General features: G+C 36.2%; 1 protein-coding gene across 3 annotated transcripts in view; it reads right to left on the bottom strand.

The window, feature by feature from the left end:
• Positions 1 to 24,404, bottom strand: part of Prkn (parkin RBR E3 ubiquitin protein ligase) — a 1,339,037-nt gene that overhangs the window by 762,573 nt on the left and 552,060 nt on the right. The window lies entirely within an intron of this gene.

Here is a 24,404-nt window from a genome sequence, read left to right as displayed (position 1 = left end):
GGGAGGGGAGGGTACTATATTAGATGGAGGAGGAGGAGGAAGAGAATAGGAGGAGGAAGACAAGAAAGGAGGAGGAGGATGAGGAGAAGGGGAAGGGAGGAGGAGACAAAGAAGCTACCACCATCTGGCTATTCTGGGACTCCAGGAATTGCCCTTTAAGATGGTACTATCAGGCTGAGGCAAAATAGGAACTAAGCTAAGGAAGTCCAATCCCCACCTTGAGCATAGTAATTGCCATCTTCTCTCCCATGGATAGACAAAGACAGCTCTAGGCTTCCCAGTTCAGGTTACAGAATGGAGACACACACACTCTGGTGCTGAGGACTGTTCTCCAGTTCTAATGAGAAGTTTGTATGAGAGCAGTCTAACTAGTGTCAAGAACTTCCACCCCAAGCCTCAGCTTTAGACGTGAAGGCCAGCAGAGAGTAATCTAGAGATCCTGGAGCATCTGAGTCATAACACAACCCTCTGGAATGTATGAAGAGGACATTTGGTCAGGAGCTGTGGCATCCAGCAGCAGCAATACATCCTCAGAAGGCCAGATGCATACTTAATGTGGAGAGAATCTTACCTTTTGAAAGGTAATTGAAGTGGTTTGATTCCACGAAGAAAATTATATTTGAAAATTTACTAATTCAGTAACAATGACTAAAGCACAAGTTAGAATGTATTATCTCCATAAGTCTTCTCTACCACATAAGCAAACAGCAAGCACACAACAAACAGGTGCACACAAAAAATTCTCCTAAATCTCACCAACTTGCAATAAAGAAATATTCCTCATAGGATTACAGTTCCTCTGAGAGATATCACTATTAAATTATAATGTGTCATTTCATAGGACAAATACCTACCTTAAATATTTCAAAAGGCTATGAATGTCTGAACTTTGACATCATGTCAGTATCTCTAAGTTTCTACTTAGTCATATTTGTTCCCATAGAAGACACTATCAATTTTGTGTCTGAGTTAAGGCGAAGAATTATAAGACTTTTTATCTATTAAGTTGCATTTATTTTAAGAAAGGAATACGGTAAACACATTTGCTCTATAAAGGATGCCGTTTATCATTACATCTTACTTATCTAAGGCAATAATGATAATGTGGAACCTGTCATGAATCCATAAAGCATTTTCTCTAATAATAGAAGCTTCTAATCTGTATAGTATGGTGTGTTTTAGCCAAAACAGCATGCATAAACTCCATATATGATGAGATACATTAAAGAAAAAAAATTATAACATGCTGATTTTTAGTAAGAGAAGAAAAGAAACAAAGAAAAAGAGAAAAGCAAATCTTTTCACAGATGAGTAATGAGAAGCATATGTACAATAATACCAATGACCATATGGGAATAGCCTGGAGATCATTCCTTTCAAAAAATAGTTTCAAGCAAGAACAATTATCTAGACAGGATCATAGTGCATTGCGCCATACTGAGCAGCCTAAAAAGCAGTGTGATGCCTCTATAAAGCATAGTTTAGTCCAATAGGGCTTTCAGGCAAAAATGTGAGAAAAGTGAGGGAATGCTCTGCACATTTATATGCAGTGTGTAAGATCTCCATCCCGCATAAGTCCAGTGTGTCTTTTACTGCACCCAGCAATCTGGAATTAGGTTCTACCTGCATGAATTCTGCAGGCAAAGGCCCTATGTTCTAATCAGGCTAACACCATTGCTCTGCAAGAAGGGCACTACTCCGTGACGGGCTAGCATTTAGGAATGCACAGTCACAAAAGGAAGATGACAGGAAGGGAAGAAGTGGTTTATGGGAAAGGGCATTTAAAGATGAGTAAGTTGTATGAGGTTGAGAAAGCACACCCATGTAGAGATATACAAGGCATCACTGTAATACAGAATACCATATGATGAAATGATAGATCAAATCAAATAGAAATGCAACACTTGTTATTTTACAATGACCAAAGAAACTTGCCAGTTAGTATTTACTTTAAAAAATAATTTTAAGCTGAGCATGGTGGCACATGCCTATAATTCCAGCACTTGGGAGGCTGAGGCAGGAGGATCACTGTGAGTTTGAGACCAGCCTGAGTTACATGCTGAGTTCCAGGTCAGTCTCAATTACAAAGTGAGACCCTGTCTGAAAAAGAAAAAAATAAAATAAAATAAATAAAAATAATTTTAAGTAACCAATTTTTTCTACTTTTGATGTGCAGAGGATGAAAGCTATGCATAGAAATGCTCTAATCTATTTTTTTTTATTTTTGAAGCTTCCTTTGACAAAAGAAAAAAAAGGAAAATTTTAAAAAGTGCCACAATTTAAATCTAGCAATTTTATTTATACTGAAATATTGATTACAAAGTGCCACTTGAAATTTCCTACCAAGATTACTATACATTGTAGAAACATAGAATTTCTCATTGAAAAATGGTAAACCTAATCTTCACATATATTAGAAATTCAGTGTTTTCCTTGCAATGTACACCTATTCTAAGAATTCCAGATATTTATTTGAAAAATTCTGAAAAAATCTGTTAAGTGTACCACATTCAAAGCAAAGTGGTCAAATGGCTAATAACAATACATCCACTGTGCCTTATACACAAATAGTTATTTTTAAGATGGAGAAGAAAAAGCCTTAGGTGTGACCATAATGTATAGAGAATGTTTAAATTTTAAAAATTGTACTTATTTGCATTAGTACACGTTTGCCACAGATAATTATTATACATAATATGTGTTAATTCTGTTTTTTATTTTTGGTACTGGGGATCGAACTCAGGTCCTTGCGCTTGCGAGGCAGGCCACCGAACCACTGAGCTAAATCCTCGGCCCCCTTAATTCTTTTTTATCTGCCCCCTTCCCATCTCCCTCCATCTCTAGATACCCTTCCCCTTCTTATCTACAAAAAAAAAAATCCATCTTCCTATTTCCTATTATCTTCTTTTTTTTTTTTCCTATACCGGGGATCGATCTCCCACCCTTTGCGAAGCTTGAAGCAGAACCCCTGAGCCGAATCCTCGACCTCCTATTGTCTTTTGTTTTACTCTTTAAATTATTTTTACTCTATGTTTCTCATGTAAGAAAGCTATACAATATTTAAAAAGAAAAGAAAAAAGTCATACAATATTTAAGTTTGTGAGGCTGATTTATTTCACTTAATATTGTGCTCTCAAGGTGCATTCATTTTCCAAAAAAATGACACAAATTTATCCTTACTTATGACAGATTACCGCTCCACTGTATATAAATACCTCATTTCATAAGATTATGCACAACAAAGAAAACAACCAATAGAATGAAAAGACAATCTACAGAATGAGAAAAAAAATTGCTAGCTATTTTATCAGATAGCTATAACTAAAACAAACAAAAAAAAAACAAGGTTCCCAAAATAAAAGAATCAATCCAAAAATGGGCAACAAAAATGAATGGAAACTTATCAGAATAAAAATGTACAGTTAAAAAAGTGTTCATCCTCTCTGGCCACGAGAGAAATGCAAATTAAGAACACATTGGTGGGAATTTAGCTCAGTGATACAGCGTCTCCCTGGCAAGTGCTATGTCCTAAATTTGATCCCTGGTACAGAAAAAAACAAAAAAATTTTACAATGAAGATACATTGTCATGAATCCCCTTCAACATACTCTGCCTTGCCTTGAACACACTTAATCCATGGATCTTGGCACTTTTTGAATCAATTGTATAAGTTCTTTTTCCTGAGTGTCTTGATAAGTTATGATCACAAATTACAATAGATAGTTTGTGAATCCTGCTGCCTCCTGCCATTCAAAGAAAAGGAAGGCTTGAAAAAAAGCTAAAGATCTTCAGCCTCTCTGCTTCCCTTAAAAATAAAATATCAAAGTGAGGGATGGGGTGGGAATGAGGTAGGATAGATGAAATAAAGACAGGTAGAAAGGAAACAAGGAAAACCATAATTTTTAAAATCTACTTTTTTGTTTATTATTATTATTATTATTATTATTATTATTATTATTATTATTATTATTATTCTTTGGTAAGGGATTGAATAAATATCAAAGTGAGGGATGGGGTGGGAATGAGGTAGGATAGATGAAATAAAGACAGGTAGAAAGGAAACAAGGAAAACCATAATTTTTAAAATCTACTTTTTTGTTTATTATTATTATTATTATTATTATTATTATTATTATTATTATTATTATTATTCTTTGGTACCAGGGATTGAACTCAGGTCTTTGTGCTTGCAAGGCAGGCAGCAGAACCACTGAGCTAAATCCCCAGCTTAAAATCTACTTTAAAGAAAAGTGCATTTTCAGGACACAAAATGACCCAAAGTTATACATGTATCGATCTACTCCCTAGACATTTTTATACTCTTATGCTTCAGGCTTATCACATCTGAAATTCCTTAAAGATACCATAAATTTATAAGTTATCTTAGTTGATAAAGTACAGGAAGGTGATCTCAAGAAAATGGAAGAGATTCAGAGAGTTGAAAGATTGTTTGTAGGTAAAATATCTTAGATCACTCATCTCAAAAAATAAATAAAAATGAAAAAACACAAAACACTGAGCCCATGCCTTTCACCTATATAATGGGCCATTATTTTTCTGTGTGTAGGTTATTTGCTTCTTCTGTAAACCAAAACTAAAATTCCTAAACATTCACAAATTCCACAGATTTCCACTCCCTGAAAAAAAACAAATATTTCCATCTCTAGAAAATAATGAATTTTCATTGACTGAACAACTCTATATTCCCTCTAAGTGTGTACTTTGTTTTTGTCTAAATAAATATTTTCCATGCCACTTAAGAAATATATTACACTGTGTCCTCATGAAACTCATACACCAGATGTGGCACAGAATGACTTTTGACTCTTCTCCAAAGTCAAAATGACCATGAAAGGCAAACATTTGGAATCAGTTCATGACACTGAGGCAGCTATGACAGTACAGTAAAGACATATATGAAAGAAGATTTCCAAAACTGCTCCAGAAAGTGACAAGATGTATGGTATGTGGTTCAAAGTGATGAGAGAGTATTTTGAGGGGTATTAGTGGTAGTGTGTCATTTACTGTAATTTAAAAATAAATTGAAGATTCACTGTATGTTTTGATCACACATCATACACATTTACTATCATTTGATTTCCTGGCAAAATATCCAAAGGGAAAAACAACTGCAGATTTAAATAACTATCCAAATATAAACAATCAAAAAATTAGTGCCAGTTGGATACTAAACCTCGATGTAAAAATTAAAACCATAGGGCCTTCATTGGAGCAGACTGGTGGGGACCACCCAGGTGTGAGAGGAGCTCGTTGCTCCCCCACCTCGAGTGCTCCAGGCCTTCATTGGAGCAGACTGATGAGGACTGCACAGCCATGCAGTGAGCTCACTGCTCCCCAGTGGGAATCTCTGCAGCATCCCGCAGCCCCATGCTCTCGGATCTCCTGGTTCTCCTGGTACCTGGATTCACACTGCACAGGCACAGGTGGACATAAAGGCCATTTTACTGAGCTCCAGAAGATAGAATGGAAGTGAACAACTGCACTAAAGCCACATCAGACCTCCACAGTTGGTAAGTTGGAGGTATCACCACCTTCCATCTGAACTGGGAAGGCCCTTCAGGGGAAGGGCACCTGGAAACTATAGCAGAACCTTGCAGAGTTCAACCCTGCAGGAGGTCAGGGAGCTCGACTTGGGCCATGCAGGCAAAATTCAACCTGAATCACACAGGTCTGCCATTGGCTAGCTGAGACTCAAGGTATAGCAGAGCTATACCTCTTGAAAGAGGCTCTTCAATTGTTTTTCTTTCCTTTCCTTTTAATTTTTAAAATATTATTTTTTCAACTCTTCAAATCTTCCTTCTTTCTTCTTTTCCCCCCACTCATTCTTGCTCCCCCGTGTTATACTTCAACTGCTTTTTTGTTCCTCTTCCTGCAATAATTTGGATTTCCTCCTTTTCTTTTCTCTGTTTCCTTCACTCATTGTCATTAGTTTAAAAGGAAAGTGAATTTATAGCTTCCCTATTAATGTTAAGTTGTTGTACTTGTCTTTGTTCTTGCACTCTATCTTTCCCTCCTGTCTTAAACACTTTCCTGGATCATCCTGTGTCCTCTGGCTTCAATCGAAACCTCCTATTCTTTTACCTATCTCTTCCTCTCCTCCCAACTCCTACTAAGTCCCCTTCCTGAAGAGTAAAGTTGCAATATTTAAGAGTTTATTCACTATAAACATAAATTGGGCTGGTCCTCGATTCTGATGTAATTCACTTGGTTAAAGGTGATATATTCTACCAGAATATATTTATTTAAGAGAAATAAAAATATCTGTTCAAAAGTTATTGACATAACCAATGTTATCAGCAGCTTTTTTCATGATAGTAAAAATCTGAAGGGTACCAGGTGTGCATCAAAAAAGGCTATAATGTTTCTCTGCCATAAAAAGGCATGAACCTTTGCTCCACTCAAAGACCAGATAAGCCTCAAACATATTTGTTTTGTTGTTGTTGTTGATGCTGCTGCTCTTTTATTTACTTATTTATTTAGTTTTTTTGAGACAAGGTCTGGCTCTGTAAAACATCCTTGCCTTGAACTCATCGCAATCCTTCTATCTCAGACACCTGAGTTTTGGGTCTGAGTGTGCATCACCATGCTTAGCTTTCAAACAGCTTTGTTCAATGAAGGAAGCCTTACATCAAAGAGTACAGTCTACATGATTCTGTTTATATGAAATTCTAAAAGAGGCAATCTTTAATAATCTATGGTGGAGAAAAGAAATTTGGCTGATATTGGGTGGTGGTCTGGCACTCACCAGGCAGGATAGCACTCTCTGGGGAAACGCAGATTCCTATACAGGGCTCAGACTATACAGGTGTCTGCCTTTGCTTTAACTCAAAACAATCTACTGGCTATGAAATATATTTTAAAGAGCAACTTGTAAACCAGTATTAAACTGGAGGCAATGGTGTTCACACTGAAGAGTTGGAGGAGCATTGTGTTTGTGTCTCCAATTCAACTCTAACCAACCAAAAAAGTAAGAATTCATAACTGCAGGAAGATGGGTAAATGTATATTTAGTTAAAAAAGAAAATGCAGTCATCCCTGTTTCCAAGGGGAATTGGTTTCAGGGCCCCCGGATATACCAAAATCTGCAGACACTCAAGTTGCTCACATAAAATGATGGTAGTATTAGCATATAATGTGCATACATAATTTCATATATTTAAATCATTTATAGATTATTCCTAATACATAATGCAATGTAAATGCTATGCAAATAGTTGTAATGTAATGAAGACAAGAAGAAACATTCTGGACATATAAAGATACCTTATAGGCCTTATAGGCACATTTTGAATCCCTCATTGGTCGAATGCACAGATAAGGAACTGCACTGATAGGAATGGTCAACTGTGAGGCAAAAATGGTATCTGTAGAGCCCAAGGTATCCCAAAGCAATCCAGAACCAACAATGTTTAAATATCAGTAGGTAAGTGCTCCAGTTTTCTGTTCTTTGGGTTGGCATTTTAGGAGGTATTCTCCATGGTTCATTGAATTCCAAATGAGACTGCGCTCTACTTACTGACTCCCCCATAAGCTTCACTACACATTATCAACTTGACTTCCTTCTCAACCTTGCTTTCCCAACTTCTCAATGTCCATGCCACGATCCCTGCACATAAGAGACTCCTGCACTTCAGGTGAGTCTCAGACTCTGCACAAACCTGCACCATAAATGAGGAATCAAACTGACAAAGTGGTGTTTAGTGACTTATCTGGAAATTAAGGAAAATGTAAATCTGAATTTTAGGTTTGTCACATGCAAGAAGAAGAATTTTGAGAAGGTTAAAAATTGCATATATAAAATGAAGGATCTGATCTATTGGCTGTGATGGAGGCAGGGATATGAATGTTCTCTGAGGAAAGAGCCACTGACAAACTACTCCCATCAAAGCAACCAACAAACTGTAGGAAATTATGAAGATTGTTTAGGACATATAATTTAAAAACACCTGGCAGTGTTGGCACCTGCAAAACTCTGGTGAGCTCTTTTGCAAATAGACACCTGCATGAAGATGCCTAGTCTGAGTCCTGGCCCTGACAGGTGCTACCTGTTTCACTTGGGTCATCCCTCTTTGCCTAGGTTTTTGTTTGGGGTATTGGGAGTATTAAATGAGCTTTTACTTCGTAGTAAATGCTGTTTAAGTGCTTTATAATTGCTTGGAAGACAACAAAGAAGATATAGTATAATTGCTGACTGTAGTAATTGTCATTGAAGAAAAATTAGAGCTCTAACTATATGAATAGATAAAAGAAATTAATTTCTACAAATCGCATTTATGTAAAATGAGCTTCAGTTTATTTTCCAATTCTGAAATAGAAAGCTAAGAGGGTACTTTTTTCAAAACCAGTATATTTAGAACAAATGAGATCAGGTTCTTCACACACCAGTGAGAAATGTGTGGAATACACTCTCATAAGAGACAGCAGAGATTGAACCAGGGCAGTGCAAATTTTGCATGAGGAAATAATATTGCAAAAGGAATGAGATCCACCTAGACATTGAAGTTAGCAAAAGTCTTAATGAGGCAATCACCAACCATATACTTGGATATTCTCTTATTACTTTAAAGTGTTTAAATTCTTGATATAAATACTTGCATGGGATATAAAATACATTTAAAGAGCATTACTAATGACTTTTCATTTAAGTTAGAAGGATCAATAAAAAAATTAATTCTTTCACTAATTCCAGTGGCATTTATTGAATAGTATTTTAAAAAATGAAAGTATGTCTCTGAAGATAAAATTTGTGTTCAAATGTTGGGGATGATTAGTAACTATTAGTGAAACCATGAGGCAATTGTAGAAAACTGAAACTAAATTAGAGTATTACTAAAAATAAAATATTTCAAAAGAACTCACAGAAAAAATTATTTCTCTTTGCTCATTCTGTGTAAAATCATATATGCTAACCTGAAGAAGGAGCTGTTGAAACTATTATGTTTTTCTAGTAGAAAGTAATAATTCTTTATTGTTGATAAAGGTTTAGAAAATGATTAAGTACACTTAAGACTGAGCACGGTCAAAGTCCAAGATTGTTTTCTGCCTAATGTTCCACAACTAGTGATTAAAAGATTTAAATATAAAGTTCAAATTGGCTACTTGAAAATTTACTAGTGATATTGGCATTGTGTATAGAATTCATCCACGGTTTAAAAATTCAGTGAGAATTATGGTTTTTGCCAACCTAGACATTTCACGTATCATTGTAATCTGTTCTAGAAGGAAAAAAACAAAATAAAACAAAACAGGATTGAAACAGCATTTAAAGACAAAAGGAGTAACAAAAAATTGCCAGAAATATGTCAATAATTGTGGTATTTCAGGGATTCAGGAGAGTATCAACTAGTACTTATTATTACTTCATCTCCTTAGACATTATATTATCACTGTTCATATTAATACTGATGTTTTAAATTTTAGGGGCATGCACTGTACACTGCATAGTAGTAGAGGGAACCAATACCTGTGACCAGAATGAATAATACAGTGAAAACTAGAAGCACATGTGCCAGTCAGTAAAAAGAGAGAACTGAAAACTACTGCAAAAAGAGTAAATGTATACCTGAGCTTATGTCCAGTACTCAAATATATCTTAATATTTCTTGAAAAGTTTTTTTATTATTATTTTTTAAATTTCTTTGCCAAGCAGACTTCAGGATGTTGTTCTCCTAAGACAAGGAGTAACATGAAAGATGGGAATCTTGAAAAGAAGATTGAGGCAAAACAAAACAACAACAACAACAACAAAAATACCACAATAAACTAACTTTTTTTGATATTATCTCATTTTGCTTGGCTTTTAATGGGAATTTTCTTTTTGTTTGTTTCCTGAAGAGTTTGAGATTCCCTGGTAGCCATGTACTGAATAAAAGAAATCTAGTATCAATGGAATTCCAAATCTTTCAAGGTCTTGCTTTGAGACTAAGCATGAGGCTCCTGATGAAATAACTCCTCATGTAGATGTGAGAAACAGGTATAATAAGACAGCGATCATTTATTTGACTCTTCTTGCTTCTCAAAATTCCTAAAATGTTATATTTTTCATGATATTTCTCTGATGAGTTTAATGATTCACTTTAGCTAATGTGTAAGTTTGATAAAACATTTCAAAAATAAGATTTAATGACTTTTGGACCATAAACATTCCCTCTCAAAGACTGCCTGTTGGCCAACATAAAAATAAAAATGTCCATCTACCACCTATAAAATAATATTAATGAGTGGATGAATGAATTTGATGCAAATTTTAAAGTTTGTTTATTTTTCTGATAATTCATAATTTGGTAAAACTTCATTTGTTTAGATTTTATAGTATCTAAATGTAAATTTGCAGGTCAGAAATAAGACTGTTGTAGAGTCAGAAACCTGAGACCAGTACACAGGTCTTCTGTTTTGTTCGTTTGTTTAGTTTGTAATCTAAAGACACTTGAGTAATTCGTTTAACACTTACCTGTCTCATTTTCTTTTAAAACATTTTAAGGTTTTAAACAAAGAACACATATTAGTGGTTTTAAAAAATTATCACCTATTTACACTTTTTTTAAAAGGCCACAAGACTTCCGAAATATTCAGTCATAAGCTATAAATGTGTGGGCATTCTCTGACTTTCCTTTATTTCACTTTATTTCCTTTATTTCTCAGAAATAGCATAGCTGCTCAATAAGCCCTCACTAGATAAAGATACACAATAGAAATTAAATTAATATTTTTCATTTTAAATTTCTTCTCTAGACAAAAATTTTTATAAGGCATGTGACAATTTCAACAATGTAGTTGCTTAAATCTGCATTTGCTTCCTAAAAAAAGGATGTTCTGTGAAATTTTTGTTAACTATAACTTCCAATCTTATTTTGCATTAGGTAAAATGTTTCTGCAACTTCATGATTGTTACAATTGTTGCCTTGGATAGAGGAGAATGTGAGGTGAATAGCAATAAAATAGGGAAGAGGGACGCACAGGTACTAGAGGTCAGTTCAATGTAATGGGAGGAAAAACTAAGTATTCAACAGAATGTCCTCGAGAAGGAAAATGATTTTAACGCATGACTGCATACTCATTACAAAGTGAAATTTGCCAGTATACATTTCCATGGGCGCCTTCATGTTCTGCTGTACAGGAGAGCACGTCCTTAGGTTTCCTAGAACAGCTGTTACCATGAATCTATCCAATGTTTTGTTTCTACTTTTCCCACTCTCACTCTCTGTCTCCATGTCCTTCTGAGGTGATTATAAAGGAAAGATAAAAGATGCCATTTTCTCACTCTTTCATTATTTATTTATTTATATCTGCTCTAGGGGAGAAGATTGGAGGAAACATGAGAGCAATTCGCACATCAATGTTTAAGATCCTATGTATAAATGAGGCTGTTCAAGAAAAGTATCTTCCCATAGGCATTAATTAAAAAGCAATAAGTTCACTGGAGCTTCAGTTTCCTTCCATTTCTTTTGTTTTGTATCAGATGGTCTACCTCGCACTTTAATTTGAACATAATGTCTCTCTGTCCACAAAACCAAGACAAAGTACAGTACAGTAAAGGAACACAGAGTATAACATTAATGAGCAATTTGAAAGAGCTATTTATTTTTCTTTAATAGGAAAAAATGAAAACAATGCTTTTGTACAGGGGAGAATGGGAGAAACAAAGAAGAAGCAAGATATATCATGTACTAGTACAAATTCCTTATGATGAATGTTATCATTATCTAAAACACACCAGTAAATGCTTTGCTAGAAAAAAAAATAGCAGGTTGCACATCCCTCAAATATTAGGTAATGGGTATTGTGAAAACAGAATCCTGGAATGTAAGACAAATTAGATTGGCCTCACCTCCATGGTAATTACGAAGCACTTTTAGATGCTAGTCATGATTAACGTTGGAAAAAAGTTTTAGTGACACTTCTTTGGTGTTTGTTGATCACATGGCTTTCGCTCAGGACCACAAAGAAGCAACAAAAGCACAAATGCTATCCCTGGGTTTGGTGTACTACAGAATATAAGAAATCTGGGTGACCAACTTGCACTTCATCTAAATCATTAAATCAAATTTATCACAAAATTCCTATTCAATATCTTTAATAGGGAAGGCAAATAAAAGCAGTCACAACATAAGAAAATCATATTAATTCACCCATTCAATTAATATATTAATGAACTTCTGTTTTGAAATATTTGGTGCTAGATACAGGAAGATTCAAAGGTGGATTGGTCATGGGTCCTGCAACAGCTTCTAATGTCATGGCCATGTAGCATATGGACAGTGAAGGTGGTATATGCAGATGGTACTCATTCCAAATGAGACAACTCCAAAGATTAGGTCACATTATTGGTGACTTGGAACAGAGCAAAGTGAAGAAAGTGGGAGAGAATGAGTGGAAAGGGGTGAGGCAGGCTAACTTTTATCCACCCACTGCAGCTTTCAGAGCAAGATGCCCTAGCAGATAGTAGTCTAGTGACAAAAATTTTGCTGCTAAGCTAACTTGAACCAGCAATTCTTAACTAGAGGCTATAAAATACTGTATGATTTAAGAGGGTGAGTGCAGAGGTTACAGTCTACCTGGGAGGTTGCAATATCGCTTTTCTTACTATTCAGCTGATGGAGCAGCCTTGAGAGAGCCTTTTCTGCTGCAAGGGGAAATAATTGTACGGCTGAGATGGAAGAACTACATGAAGGATCTCATATGCGTGGTGCGTAGAACAGTGCCTGACTGATGTTCACAAAGCAAAGATATGCACTTTTGCTCTTTCATACCCCTCTATATGCACTGTAACAGGGAATCTGGAAATAGATTTCTCATCCTAGAAGTCTCAGATAAGATGTGGCCTTAGAACAGGCATCCAGAATACCTGTCTAAAGTGCCAAAGTCCACTATTCTCTGTCCCAGTGCATCACTTTTCTCATTACAATACTGTGTAACTGTTATCACGGCTTCACTAAATATTCATCAGTTTACCTATTTGTTTGCTTTCTTGCTTTATATTTATCATACAATAAGCCCAAGAGGCTATGGATTGGTCTATATGATTGGAAATGGAACACAAATGTTCAATAAATATTTGTTAAGACAACAACAATGATGATGATGATGATAATGAGTGCTTGGTACATAGCTTTTCTTTTGTACTGGGTAGGGTTTTAAGCATATAAAATACAGCAATACTCTTCATTCTCACAACAAATCCAAGAAACCTACCTTATAAGTAGATAGTGCCATTACCCTCAATTTACAGATGAGAATGTTAAAGCAAAGAAAAGTTAGGACATTTGTTCAAGGGCAAAATTGTAAGTAGTAAAACTGAGCACAAAACCTGCACTCGGGCTCTCAAATTCTGATTTTTAGTCAATATGCTACCTTGCTGTAAATGATTAAATGACAGATATGAACAGGTGTTGTGTGGGAACTTCGCTAACTAAAGAGAAATGGCTTCCAAGTTACCCAGAGAAGGAAGAAAGGACAGATATTAAGAGGAAAGAGGATAATCCTGTATTTTTATAATTTCCCTAAAACACCAGTGGCTGAGCTTCTTTATCTGTAATTGAAAATAATTTTTCTGTATTTTTCATACACATGATAAATGACTTACAGACCACCTATTATGGATCCGATTGACTGGGAATGGGTCATGGCTCTTATCAACTATTCAACTCCAGCCAAGTATTTTTCCTGTAAAATGATGATCATAAAGTATCTACCTCATGCATTTCTGGTAGAGCTAAAACAGTAAACCAGAGAAAAATACCTAGCTCTTCTACTTAAACATTTCCACTTCCCAGTCCTCTGTTCTAAGTCTGTCTTTTCGGGTACTTTGTGCTTTACTTTCCCCAAATAACAGGCTCCTGTTTCTTAAAATTAATCCACGTCTTTACTCCAAAGCAGAAACACCAAAGGAACAAAATTAAAGTAGAAGTCCACCAGTGAATGAGTACTTTGTGTGGCAACTTAATGAAACATAATGTGCCACAATTTTTAAGTGCCAAGTCACTGGCTATGCAAGTTTGTGCCCCAGCACAATTGCCACATATAATGAATAAAAAGGGGACTTTATCGAATGCAGAGCCCAACAACTCTAGGGACTGAATTTGACAAGAATATACTGGGAATAACATAAGGACCTCAGGCATTAAATGTTTCCTAATGAGCTGACTGGGCAGAGGATAAGGTAGAATGAAGCTAAGGGGAAAGACCCATGTCTCTCCATTTCTAAAAGCCTCACATTTGCCATTTAGCTTTTTCATTCTTTCTCAGTAATTAAAGAAGACATTAGTCCTCCTCCTGAATCATATTTCCAAGGCCCTCTCTTTACTTAGTTCTCAGCCCTCACAAGCATTGTCACCAAACTGAGAACTCTCTGTCCTGTCCCCTAGATCACTGTGCAGTCTCATCAACCCCTACATCAACCCCTACATCTAGACAATAACACCCAGTAGAAGAACTAAAATCAATAAATTTAGTGACCAGGGTTAGTGCCAGATGACTCACTGGTTTTTAATAACTAAAGATTTGAAGTGACACCTCTATAAAACTAATGAAGCCTTCTTTGGTGGTGACCTTTGATGTCAGTGGGCAGCAGTGAGTTTGACACATTAAGAACTAAAATCAATAAATTTAGTGACCAGGGTTAGTGCCAGATGACTCACTGGTTTTTAATAACTAAAGATTTGAAGTGACACCTCTATAAAACTAATGAAGCCTTCTTTGGTGGTGACCTTTGATGTCAGTGGGCAGCAGTGAGTCTTTGACATTTGAGATAGTGATTTTGATGCAGTTTTTTTTTTTTTTACATAAAAAGACAATCTGACTAAATTGTTTTGACAAGTCCTCAGGGAAAGTCTGACCTATAAATACTGCTTTATTGTTATCAAGTGATGTGTGGGCACAATGTTTTTGTTCCCTCTCCCTTGTCCTTTGTGCACTAATCAGAAAGGGAAAGAATGGGGCCACTACCCATAGGGACAATCTCCTGCGGTTCACATTCTGGATACTTTGGACACATTAGTCTTCTTATCTGTAAGATGGAATTGCAATGTTAGCTTAGAGGGTTATTTCAAGGAAAAGATGAGGTAAGTGGCTTAAAGCACCTAGCCCCAGTGAATGCTGGGTGTTTTCACATCTCAACATTATTGTTCTATGAGGTAGAGTCTATTTCTCTTAGTACTAGGAAATAAGACATGTTTATAGATTTTTATATGTCCATTTTAAAGTGCCATCATATATCCTGTTCTATGTTTAATCTGTACAATTTAAAGTGAATGTTATAAGGGCTGGGGATTTGGCTCAGTGGCACCTTTGCCTACCTTGCAAACAAAAGGTCCTGAATTCAATTCCCACTACTGGAAAAAAAAAGTGAATGTTTTAGGGTCAGGGATTTAGCTCAGTGGTTCTACCACCTGCTTCACAAGCGAGAGGCCCAGAGTTCAATCCCAAGTACCCCCACCCCAATAAAGTGAATGTTTTAGGTAGAGCGGATAGTAAAAAAAATTTTTTCATCCATTTTTAAAGTGCAGTTTGCATGCAATTTACAGGTAGAATTACCAAAGTTATATTATTTAAAATATACTTGAGAAAGATGATGGGTTGTCTAACATTATGATTCTTCTTTAAGAAATACTCACACAGGGGATTTAGCTCAGTGGCACCATGCCTACCTCACAAGTGCAAGGTCCTGAGTTCAATCCCCAGTATTTTATATATATACAGACACACTCACACAAATAGAAACTCTAAATGTTCATATTCACTGATGCAGAGTTGCTGTACCTTATTTTGCTCTCCCATCAGTACAAATAACATTTATCCCCATACATGAAACAAGAGTCAGTTGAATCCCTAAACTCTATCTTCCTCCCATCCACACAAACTCACCCCCGCCACTATGACTAAGCATCCTACCTTTGATTCCAAGACGGCATATAAAAAGGAATTTGTTTTCAAAATCCATGGGTTCAATACTCCATTCACTCAGCTTGCATTTCTGTCTTTCTATATACCTTAATTCTGGGGTTAAAATACAGTTCTTCCAATAACATGAAACCTACCACATATTAATGTTATCATACTTCTCAGGGTACCAGACTTTATCTCATCATTTATCCATAGCACTATCAATTTTGGCCTCACACCAGACTTCTAATCAATTCTATATTCTTGTTTAAGGCATGTTTCTTATTTTTCACTTCTTGTCAGGTATTCAACCTCTTGTTCTTTGTGCCTGTTCATCTCACACACAACTAGCCCCATTCATATGAAACACATCGTAATCTCTACAAATGAATCTTCCAAAACAAAAGTCATCGTGTCCTTCCAAGTTCATAAATACTAACTGCAGGCATATGAAGCTAAACCCGTCTCATTTTTCAAACCATCTCAGATAAAGGTAAATCTGATACAGGCAGAGAAGCACAGAGTTGTCAGATCACTTGGACATCCCATGGCCTCTTGAGCTGTATCTGGACACTGTGAAGTTCTATAGAAGAGGAAAGAGAGACTTCATGGGAAGTTTATTTCAAACTTGATTATTCTTTACTCAGAAAGTGCATTAATCAGAGTTATGCTGCAAGGCACCAAAACCAAGTCTGGCTATCTTATATGTCATGTGGGAAATCATCTTGGTGCAGTGGTAGCCTCCAAGTCCACCCCAGGCAAGTGATCACATAGACTACAGAGAAGAAAGACTCTTGGGTCAATTTAAAATGCTCAAATCACATAGTTCTCAAAATTGATTTTAAAACAGTTTGAGAGGCAAAACAAAATAGAAAAACACAATTAGGATAGATTGCAAAGAAGATGAAAAGCCACATTGGCTAAATGCTAGTGTATACCATGATGACATCCCCTACTTGTCTCCCTCTGTCCATCATGGAATCTCAGCTTACCCAGTTGATAGTGTGCTTATGAGGAAGAGTTGATATTTGTACAAGAGACCCCCCCCCAGGCCAAAGGTGCCCTGGATGAAAAGAACACTCCTCCTTTTATTAAAGAGACATGGGGACAATACAAACCTGACCACTGCTTTAGATTCATGAGCCTGCTGACTAAGCATGAATTCCATGTTTTCTGAACAGAGAGGAAACATGGGTCCAGAACAGATATCATCAGAGATTGACCAAATTTAGTTAGATTTCCCTGACTATGAAATACTAAAGTCTATTTACTGAATATCCTGAATAACCCCTCACACAATTTGTCTCACATGTATTTGGGTTACAGGTGCCTCAAGAGTATTAGGCACCTCCTGGTTCTTTCACCCCTCACTGTTGAAGATCATACTTCAATTGCTAACTACATACTGTATGCTTAACACAGACTATAAATTCTGCCAAAGTATAAAAAGGGGTTTGCCAATTAGTTATTTAAAACACTCTAAATGGTTTTTTCCCTTTGTTTTGCAAACCTCAAACTTATTTACATAATGGAAACCATACAAATTCTTCCAGGCAATTAAAGTATTTTAATAGATGTTATGAATGAAACACACTGAGAAACAAATTCTTATATTTCCTTATATAAGGAAAATATATTGGAAAGATACTGAGCTTACACAGAATTTGAGAGGCTAGAGAAGAGGAAACCAAGAACATAAAGCAGTAAGAACCAAAGCAAAAGCCATACCTGGAAAAGACTTTTCTACACCAAAGTCACTGCAGAGGCAAAGCCTGCCAACTATGCCCAACTGTTATAAACCCCGGTCCACAAATCTGCAATTCTTTCAGGCTTTCTAATTATGCCAAGTGATATAACTATCCATTGAGTCACTGGGACAAAAATAATTAGTGAAATAAATAATAATTATTACATAACTTTGTAATCATTCTTCTGTCTTTCTGATATCCCACATCAAGTTCTTCAGCAAAATCTGATGACTCCATCTTCAATATCTGCCTCACATCTAATGTCTTCCTGCCATCTAATATAGCACCTGCCACTCTCTTCTCTATATGCCAGTCACTGTTTTCTCAAACAACTTATTAATGTTATGTGTTATATCTTATTTTATTTCTATATTCTCCACACAATTTGTAAGCCTAATAACAGGCATGCTATTTATTTTCTAGTATATACCCAGCACGTAGACAACCAGCACATAGAGGGTGCTGTATGAATATACACTGAATTAGAATAAGAAGCAGTTATGTAATTCTTTTGCAACTGTTTAAAACAATGCCTTGGCAGCCATAGGTGAAGACAAACCAAATTAAGGAATATCAGTTTCATATTTCATGGATGTAGGAAATACTTCTCTGATGGTATGTGTAAAATAATTAGTAATGATGGGTTTTGTCCACAGATAGGTCAGCATATAAGGAGCCTGTATTCTACAGAGCTCCATGGGAAGTATGAGGCTGAGTTTTACACTTAAGGCCACCAGGTAGGACAAAGAGTGGAGAGGAGTGTCAGTATGCTGGGTTACACCCTGTGACATGCTGCCAAACTGCTAGGCTTGGATCTTGCCATGTGTATAAAGGGAAGGGATTAACACAATTCCTTCATGCTGAATAATATCTCATAGTCCAAGGGCTAGGGTGTGATATCTTATCTCGCTGAATGACTGTACTGACCCATCCCTTGTAAATGCTGCTTCAGTGCCAAGCTGTTCATGCTGACTAGCATATTCACATTTTATTGATGGTATCTGCTGAACATTTAATTTTGGAGGCAGGTTGTGGGTACTGTGCTATTCTATAATTAGTTGTATGAATGATCCTCTGGGAATGTAGCAGTTAGAACATTATCTTTGCCACCTGTCTCTCTCAATTAAATACCACCTCTCCTGAACAGAGGAGCTACTAGAACAAAGAGAGCTGGGTATATGGCTAAGCCTTTAAGCACTGTAAATGTGACAGTGGGGAAATTGATTATTATTTTGGAGGGGAGTAGATCAGATAAATAATATGGAAGTTAGGGTAGGGGAAAGGGAATAAGGGAAAAGAAAAAATATGAGACAATGAAAAAATGGAAATAAAGCATTTGTAAATGGGGAGGGGAGGAGCGGGTGAAGGGAGGGCAGGGACAAGAGGAAAAAATGAGAACCAAGACCTGTCATGTGAAGGTACAGGATCCCAGTAATGAATGTAACTGTGTTGTATACCTAGATTGTACCAATATACTCAATAAAAAGGAAAAAAAATAATATGGAAGTTAAGTCAAAGAACAAATATTAAGGAAAAGTCTAGAAAATCCTAAAAAGATGAGTTATTTGGAGCTAGAATTACTCAAGTACTGAAAGATATACTACATAATCACTGTACCCAGAAGAGAATGGAACTGCATACATTTTTAGGGATAATACCAAATAGTAGAGCACCTACCAAAAATTTGTATGTATGGGATATTATTTTGACCAAAGTAATAGTTGGATATATTGGAAAAAATAAATATTTAATAAATGCTAGTATCACAGAAAGCTACATAGTCAAAGAAATAAATTCAAGCCCCCTTTTCCATACCACATACAAAAAATTTCAGATGAAATCAAATGTTTAAATGTAAAAATAGCAGCTATATGTACAATTTGGAGATTGGAGAGATTGATAATCAGAGTAGAAAGAAATATGTGACCACCTGGTGTTTATGTATAATAGACATCATTAAAAACAACAGATACTGGAAACTGATAGGCTAAAGACATATACATATAACTTCTATAGTAGATGATAAAAGGTCACACGTGGTTATACCATAATTTAAAAAACCTCTCTAATACATGGAACAGATCCAAATGATCAATAAACAGGTAAAGTGAAAATTAGATTTTAACAATATTTTATTTCAACTAAGCAGCCTGGGAACACAAAGCAGCATTTTTCTTGGATAAAAGTATGCTTTTATATCTTGGAAAAAGAAAAGATACTATTTTAGCCTTTGTCAAACTCGATCTTGTAATATACACTAAAATATAAAATACACATATCCTTCAGTCCAGAAATTTCACTCTTTAAAGTCAAACACATACAAGTAACAGGAATTAAGGATGTAGGTATAGGAAATACATTATACACACACATTTAATACATGCATACACACATATCTGCTCCCTGGCTTATTGTTTGTTATACTCACAAACATGCACATACTCGCACATGTTCACCCACACCTGTATCCTAGAAATGAAATATGTACAATCAATCAATTGATAAGAGGACATTTAAATAAAAAACATTATTATAGAGGATGGGCTATTTGCAGGACAAACAGTAAAAGTCAGTACTAAAAAATTACTTTTGCTGGGCATGGTGGTGCACACCTGAAATCCCAGCACTTGGGAGGCTGAGGCAGGAGGATCCCTGTGAGTTCATTTCCAGCCTGGGTTATATAGTGAGTTCCAGGTCAGTCTCAATTACATAGTGAGACCCTGTCTCAAAAAATATATATAAATACATAAATAAATTAATTGATTACTTTTGATAAAATTTCTATAAATTACTGTAAAGGAAAAGAAATAAATTCAGACAAAATATTGGCATGACAGTATGAGTATATCCCAAAATATTACAAAGTATTACATTAAGATGTTAGTGATGAGTTATCAGTGATTTATGCCTCACAGTTTTTCACATCAAGGTTGTTTATAGTAAGAATGCATTACATTACTTATAAAATAAACTTTAACTTGCAAGCTACTTTCATTGTTAAAAGGCATCAATGTAGCTACATTTTATTTTTATCATATAAAATATAGTTCCAAATAAAACAAATTAAAGACAGTGTGTTACACTGGGACATCTGAGTCTCAGTAGCAGCTGCCAGATTAAAAAAATAATAAAGTGCCATCCATCAAGTGGCAGCCGAGTCCCTCTGACTTGTTCTGGCACTGCAGGCCTAAGGCCATCATCAGCACTGCCCGGTGCTGTGAGTGTCCTTCACTTCCCTTTGAATGTGATCAGCCTCTGGAGTGACACACTAGGTGGCATGCCCACCAAGCTCTGAAGCGCCACTAACCACCAGGAAATATATTATTGCGATTCTATTTGGAACTCCGATCTCTGCACATGGACTAAGGAGGCCTTTCTAAAACAGCAGACAGGCTCCCAATCCCTTTACCAGGCAGATTGAAAAGTTTTCTGCAAGCCCAGGAAGCAGAACATTTTAGAAGTACAGTCACTAAATGATAAAGCCTTCTGGGGAATAGCCCTCAACTCAGTTCTCCTCTGTTTTACCAGTGAGATGTTAATTGGGAATTCTCAGACCTTTGCTTCACAAAGAGTTCTATTTTTAATACACACTTTTATCAGAGTAGTCTTTCCTGGCATAGTTTTATGAGAAATATTCTAACGGCCTACCCTTAGAACAGCTGTGCTGTGGGTTTGGGAGTAGCTGTTCAGCAATCTGGCCATGGCTACAGAAACCCTAGCTGGACAGGTGAGTCACCTGTCCTTGCCTAGAGGTTGCACATGGACAGTAAAACATTCACTGAGAGTTTGGACTTAATTTGCTATCCCTCAATAAATACATCAGTTCATGAGTGGAGGACTAAACAAACTCATTATCTATAATCAGTATTATCACTTTCTGCCAAATACTGCAGATAGGTATATAGATATAGATATAGCTATAGATATAGATATAGATATAGATATAGATAGATTTTTAACAGGACCTTGGTCCTTGATGCACTTTGACCCCTGGGCCTTTAGCCCAATGAATGTTGGCCTGTATCACCTGAACCCAATCTGTGCTGGCTAGCCTTTTTAGGAAGCTGTGCAAACTATGTTTCACATTAGAGTTAGCCCACCACATACCATTTCTAACTGGGCTCTCTAGCATACTTCAGCATGACAGGGAGACCTGGTTCTATCAGGATTGATACCTTGCTGCATGGACAGTGGCTGTCCTGGTCAACACTACTTTTTTTATTTTGATATGCCTATGGATGTTCTCCTCCAGCCAGCTGCTGGACTCCCATGGTTCTGGGATAGCACCCATCCCTCTCACCACATTTGCAAGTGTCCTTGCTAAACAAAATCAATGTCAATGACAAAGTCAGAAGAATGGTTACCTTAAGGGACATGGGTAATTAAGCAGAAGCCATGAAGAAACTCCCTGGCAAAGTCTAAAACTCTAAGTCTGTTAAGTAAAAATACCATCAAGCTGTACACTGAAGGTTTATATTCCTTACTATATGTCAGTTATAGCAAATCTATGACATATGTACCACAGCCGGCTGTTATCATCGAAAGTTTTAAAACATTAACCATGACTGTTATATGTCAACCAAGAAAGGCACCACCTGGCAAAGTTTATTCAATCACTGTTGTCCACTCAGTTCAGCTCCAGGGTTATCACTGACTCAATTTACCAAGTTCACATGAAAGAACTCTCTTTCCTTCACACAATTTTTGAACATTGTTAACAACCCCAAAGCCAGACATAGAGCCTAAACTAGAGAGACCAATTCATTTGCTTTTTGTCTTCTCTCTCCATTATTTTCCTTTTGCAGAATACTTTTACTAAGGAGACAGTGCTCATTGTCTTGTTATATCTCTAAAACAATATGTGTATATGTGTGCTCAGCAAAGTCTACATCTAAGAAGTGTATACTGTGTACCACAATGAGGCCCTTTTCCATATCTGTGGAATTAATTGCAAAGACATTATTTGAAGTGATTCTTCTCTATTGGGATTCTCTGTGAGTTGAAAGCTATAGCAAGAAAGTGACGAACGTTTAACATGGCTCTAACTATGATCACCATGTTCTCCCCAAATAGTTTCACTCTGATAAAAGTTATCAGAGGTCTGGAATGTTCTACAAACATATGCTCACTTACGCCTATCTACTTCAAGCCCTCCAGAGTAAGCCCAAGGTCAAGCTTAAAAAGAGTGCAACTTGTGATTACCTGATGGCCCCAAATGAATACTTTTTCCTTTCCCATATTGACTGAAATGTAATCTCTTAATTTTCTTCCAATCAACTATTTCAAAAACTTCAAGGCAGGAGAACCAACTGAATTGACATATTCATAGGTTAATTAACTCCAAAGTTAGATTTATGGGGTGAATGAGCAAGCATATTATGCAACAAGGGACACTAGACTCCCCTTCTCTTCCTCTACTTTAATGATTCAGTCCATTAATTCATCCCAAATATGTTAACTATATCCACAAAAACTGCACCATGGATTTGACCAAAGCACAGAAGGTAAAGAACAAAAAGGACAGCAGATAATAAATTAAAGTTAAACTCATTCCCATCTGCACTGGATTGTCTTCGTAGTCAGATGAAAATGTGCTTAAAGAAATGAATCCTTTCAATTATGCAAAGTTTTCTGTATTTCGTTATATTTTTATCCGGGAAAAACATAGAATTGTCTGTAATAGTACAACTAAGTGAAGATAATGATGCGAGTGGGGGAGATGACAAAGGAAGAGTGGGGAGGTTTTCTTCTCGGTTTCTGGGTAGGGGGGCAGTGCTGGGGAGGGAACCCAGGTCCTTCACATCCTCAGTATTTTTTTTTTCTTTTCTTTGACAGAGGGAATCACTTAGTTTCTGATTTGTCCAGGCTGAACTTTGAACTTGTGATCCTTCTGCCTCAGGCTCCCAGAGTATTTATGTTTACAGGTGTTCACCACTACATCTACCTGAGTAAAGGGTTTTAATACCAGCTGGAGTCAATATTCGCTCCCCTAGGTCAAGTCACAAAGTTTTGTATGCTTGCTAGAGCCAGGGCATACATTTATTTCTGAGCTTTGAAATAAGCCAAGCAAAGAGGAAAATGGGATTGACTACATAAACTACACAAACCACTTCCTTATTTCGTTGCTATTTCTGATGCTTCTCTTTTTTTTTTTTAATTTTGTTTTCTTCTTTTTTATTGAGGTTATTGGTACAATCTAGGTATACAATACAGTTACATTCATCATTGGGATTCTGTACCTTTACATAATAGGTCTTGATTCTCATTTTTCCCCTTGTCCCTGCCCTCCCTTCACCCCCTCCTCCCCTCCCCATTTACAAACACTTTATTTCCATTTTTTCAGTTTCTCATATTTTTTTCCTCTCCCTTATTACCTTTCCCCCACCCTTCCTACTTTCCCTACACCTTTAGCCTTTTACTTCCTATTTTGCATTATTAATTATCTCATTAGGATCCTGTGTACTATTATAGTTTGTCACATCAAAGAAACTATTCAGTATTTCAGTTAAAGAAATCTCTGTATGAACATTAAAAATAGGGAATCCTAAAATAAAACTAAAAAGGAAAGTAAAAGAGAAAAGGCAATGATGTAACATCAAAATAATCCTTAATTCTGGAGATGAAAATGTTCCCCGAACATATTTAAATTGCTTTTTGCTCTTATAGTCTTATCTTATTCTTTTTTCATTATTTAGAGAATACTTTATTAGTTTCTGTAATCAAACCCACGTAGATATGACCTTACATATTTAGTAC

Source organism: Fukomys damarensis, unplaced genomic scaffold (assembly GCF_012274545.1).
Source record: "Fukomys damarensis isolate Sample0158 unplaced genomic scaffold, DMR_v1.0_HiC HiC_scaffold_14, whole genome shotgun sequence".
Taxonomy (NCBI): Eukaryota; Metazoa; Chordata; class Mammalia; order Rodentia; family Bathyergidae; genus Fukomys; species Fukomys damarensis.
This window is presented reverse-complemented; position numbering and strand designations above follow the sequence as displayed.